The sequence below is a fragment of the Octopus bimaculoides genome, chromosome 9, assembly GCF_001194135.2.
Source record: "Octopus bimaculoides isolate UCB-OBI-ISO-001 chromosome 9, ASM119413v2, whole genome shotgun sequence".
Classification (NCBI taxonomy): Eukaryota; Metazoa; Mollusca; class Cephalopoda; order Octopoda; family Octopodidae; genus Octopus; species Octopus bimaculoides.
Window position 1 is genome coordinate 5,760,204 of NC_068989.1, and position 5,000 is coordinate 5,765,203.

A 5,000-nucleotide genomic window follows, 5' to 3' on the forward strand; every position below is an offset into this window, starting at 1 on the left:
GGTGACTCAGAAAGACAGATGATGTAAAAGAGAGAGAGGGAGAAGCGGAGGATTTAGAAAGACAGATTGTGAGATAAAGGAAGTTGCTACCAAGGATTTGATTGTGTGTGTGTGTGTGTGTGTGTGTGTGTGCACATGCGTGTGTGTGCGTTTGTGTGCACATGTGTACATGTGTGTGTGTGTGTGTGTGTGTGTGTGTGTGTGTGTGTGTGTGTGATCACAACTGCTATAACATTATAGTAAACTTAGCTGCAAGATAATCTTATAAGTGTGCCTTTGTGCGTCTTTAATAAATATATATTAAGCCATTCCATGAAAGATGGGCACCTTTGTTAACCCTTTAGCATTTAAAATGGCCATATCCAGCCCCCAGATATCCTGCCTGTTTTATGTTGAGACTAGCTGCATCTAACCTCTCGCACATTACAGTGTCACACTAAAGACTGAACAATCACATCTTCAAAATCTCAAAGCTATGGGATAATGCATGATTAAGTCAAAACAATGTAAGGCCTGGGGGGGGGGGTCTGAAAGGGGTTTCAGGGAGTAGCATCCCTGCCTGCCTGAGCAAGTTTTCCACCACATTTCTTAAAACTCATGATAGAGGCCTTGGTGTCGGGACCACTCATGTCTAGAAACTGAAGTTTGGAGTAAGCAAGGGTATGCTCCCCATAGAAAATCCAGCTCCAAAAAAGCCTCATGATAGCAAAGGAGAATGGGCACCAGCTAGCCCCAAAGGTTGGGATGGGCTGCACCTACCTACCTCAGTTGCTGTGGCATTGAGGTAGATCTGGCAAAGGCTGATACAGCTTGGCACCAGTGACATCACAACTCATTTCTACAGCTGAGTAAACTGGAACAACATGAAGTAAAGTATCTTGCTCAAGAACACAGCATGCAGCCCGGTCTGGGAATCAAACTCACAACCTCACCATCATAAGTTCGATGCTCTAACCACTGAGCTATACACCTTCACTTTGGCAGAATAGTGCAAATTATAAGTTATTATTTTCTCTGTTGACGACCATAAATGATCACTGATGAGGCAATTAGAAATACTGAAACTAGCCACTTTGATCTCAGTAGTGTTGTCATTAGGCCAGTGGTTAGAACAACAGACGACAGGTAAAATATAGATGTAATTACTTCTCTCGCTCAAGAATTTCCCACCTGAAAACACTTGGAAAGAATACCAAGTTTAAAATCTTGTGCCAGCGGGACAACTAAGATTAAGAAAAGAATCTAAACATCAAATATCAAATAAAGTCTGCAGGGAAGAAACATTTTCTTAGAAATTTTTCTAACGACTGGTCAATTATTCCAATGTACATCTTTATGAATATTTTACCAAAAGTCTGTTTAATTGAACAAAATGTTTTAGCAGTTGTTTACAAAACTCAGATTTCTTATCTCAGATCTTAACAAGATTGATCGAGCATTCAATAATAAATTGTAAATCAATTGTAAAATTAATAATAGCATACATAATTACATATTAATAATAACATACCCAATTACTTACTCTGCATTTCTTATTATTTTCAGCTGCCTTGAGGCTAAACAAACATAACATCATTATCACCAGCATGCTTTACATTAATTTTTCTCTGTTAACAAACACAATCTAATTCAGTCTGATGCATTTTCCGTATAATATATCTTCATGTTTGTTCTTTTTTTTTTCCTCTAAATGTTTTTAAAATTACATCTACCTTTAGTGGCTAATAAAGAAAGTAACCACCACCACCACCACCACCACCACTGACATCATCATCATCGTCATCATCATCATCATCCTAATCACCATCATCATGATTTTAACGTCCACTTCTCCACGCTTTCTTGGGTTGGACTGAGTCTATTGAGGTAGATTTTTCTGTGGCTGGATGTCCTTCCCGTCACTAAACCTCATCTGTTTCCAAGCAAGGTAATAGCTCCACATTGTTAGACAGGTTTTATGTAGAAGACTTGAAATGAAGAATGACACTGCTTGTATGACAGGGACATTCTTTTACAACTATATGTGATGTCAAGAGAAGGAAACACAAACATAACATGCACACATACACATATATACCTATATACATACATACATATATATATATGTATATATATATATATATATATATATATATATATATATATATATATATATATATATATATATATACACACACATACACACATGATGATGATGATGGTGGTGGTGGTAATGAGAAAAATTGTAGAGGGCACACTAATTGACTTTTTGCAGGCACTTTTTGGAATGGTGTAATTGATGTAATTAATGCTGTAGGACTGAATTTTAGTAGACAATATTGAATGTGGGTGAATGTGTATGTGTGTGTGTGTATGTGTGCACATGCACCTAAGGACATACTTATGAGTACATGTGTTTGTCTGCATATGTATGGAAGAAAACACTTGAACACATCTGAAAGAGGTAGAACGAAAGAAAACCCACAAAAATACACACACACACACACACACACACACACACACACACATACACACACGCACAATTTCCAATTTGTCTGAGAGTAAAATTATAAATTGTATGAGAGAGTTTAGTGGCTTTGTTCCAAGATAACGAAGCTCATTCAAAGTTAATAAAGAAAACATTATCCCCATTGTTCCGATTCAAATGAAGGGATTGATAACACATTATTGAATGTGTTCTGTTCTTCATTGCACCAATATATATTCGAGAGAGGTGTTTTTATATTAAGTTACAACATTTGAAGACAAAAGTAGATTGTTGCCATCATTATTATTATTATTATATTAAGGCACTGAGTTGTCAGAATTGTTAGCATACTGGACAAAGTACTTGGTGGCATTTTGTTCACCTTAATATTCTGGGTTCAAATTCCACCAAGGTCGACTTTACCTTTCATCTTTTAGGGTCGGTAAGGTAAGTACCAGTTGAGTACTGGGGTCGATGTAATTGCATCAGAGCAGCAGAACCATTTGTATGCCAGGCAAAATGCTTATCAACATTTAATCTATTTTCACATTCTGGGTTCAAATTCCACCAAGGTCAACTTTACCTTTCGTTCTATCAGGGTCGATAAAAGAAGCACTTGTCGAGCACTGTGATTGAAGTCATCGATTAGCACAATCCCACCAAATTTTAGGCCTTGTGCCTTAGTAGAAAGGATTATTATTATTATTATCATACTAAGGCAGCGAGTTTTCAGAATTTTTAGCTAACTGAACGAAATACCTAGCAGCATTTCGTCCATCATAACATTTTGAGTTCAAATTCCACCGAGGTTGACATTGCCTTTCATCCTTTCAGGATTCATAAAATAAGTACCAGTTGAGTACTGGGGTCAATGCAATAAGCCTACTTACTTCCCTGAAATTGTTGACCTCATACCAAAATTTAAAATTATTATTATTATTATTATTATTATTATACTAAAGCAGTGAGCTGGCAGAATGGTTAGCACATTGGACAAAATGCTTAATGGCATTTTTCTGGCTTTTTACATTCTGAGTTCAAATGTCACTGAGGTAGACTTTAATGAGCATATCTCTGGGGTTGATAAAATGGAACTGTAATGCGGGGAAACAAAAACAATTTGCCTACCTTCTCATCATTTTGCTGTCCAGCTGTACTTACTCCAAAACTCACACCAAGCCCCTACACCTATCGATGGCAGCTGCTAGTACCTGTTCCTACCAGCTCATTCCCCTCATGTTGACTTGTCTTGAGCACTCACGGCAAAAGAAGATGACCCCTGGTCTTCCTTCCCTCACTTACTCTCTCACCCTTCCTGTTCCGGTCAAGCCCTTTGACTGTTGACATCACAACCCTTTCCTTCCGGCTCATCTCATCCCCATATAAAGTAAGTACCAGTTGAGTACCGGAATTGAGCCTTATGCATAATTTAGATAGTATTAATATTATTATTGCTGATTGTAATTTTTGAGAGCATGTCTTGGCTTTGACCATTCTATAGTATATACAGGGTGTCCACAAAGTCTGGGTACATGGGGATTAACACATACTTTAAGAAATTATTATTTTTTATATTTAATTGTTTATGTTATGATTTTATTTACTCCATGTACCCAGACTTTGTGGACACCCTGTAAATATTTCTATGTGCATGTGAGTGTGCACAAACACACATACACATATATACAATGGGCTTCCACACAATTTCCATCTACCAAATTCACTCACAAGGTATCAGCCACTTTGAGGTTGACCAACACCTTGTGAGAAAATTTGGTAGATGGCAACTATTGCCTGACCAATACTGAGGCTATAGTAGAAGACACATTGCTGTGCAATGGGACTGAACCCAAAACCACATGGTCGCAGAGCAAGCTTGTTAACCACATAGCCATGCATACTGTAAATCATAGGCATAACAGACCAGTGATAACGATCAGAGATGGAGAAAAGGAAGAAGAAATGCTTGCTGTTGTAGTAATCAGTTGTTCTATAGACATTACCATAATATTTAAAGAAAACAGAAACCATCTCCGCTGGACTAATGAGAAATCTGCAAATGATACACCTGAATTATGACTTAACATCAACACCTGTGATTATTGGAGTACTTGTTAACATCAGCGCCAGTCTTGAGAAACTGGGGTTCACTAAACCAGAAAATATTTGACTAATTAAGAAACTACGATAAGAAACCATTAGTAGAATGTTGATAATATGCAGAAGAATATATGAAGTTTGGGGGTGTAACAGGTAGACATACATGCATACAGTTGTATAAATATATGTCTGTGGTGTATATGAAGAGAAGTCAAAATATACAGATAAACACATGCAATGATATACACAAATGGTACATACAGACATATGTAATTACAGACATACAATGAAACCTAGTTGGTATATAAATTCCAGTGAAAGAGCCTAGCTTTTGGATTACAAATTGGCTTTTTCTGCATCAGTGAGGAATTTAAAAAAATAAAGCAAAAGAATACACACAGATATGTACAGAGGAATGAGTAATATATATATA

The 5,000-nt window shown here is 36.9% G+C and overlaps 1 protein-coding gene and 1 long non-coding RNA gene across 2 annotated transcripts in view; one reads left to right on the plus strand and one right to left on the minus strand.

Moving 5' to 3' along the window:
* LOC106878116 (UPF0415 protein C7orf25 homolog) overlaps positions 1–5,000 on the minus strand; it is a 256,888-nt gene that overhangs the window by 151,158 nt on the left and 100,730 nt on the right. The gene's annotated exons all lie outside the window — the stretch shown is intronic.
* LOC106878202 (uncharacterized) overlaps positions 1–5,000 on the plus strand; it is a 126,992-nt gene that overhangs the window by 74,332 nt on the left and 47,660 nt on the right. The gene's annotated exons all lie outside the window — the stretch shown is intronic.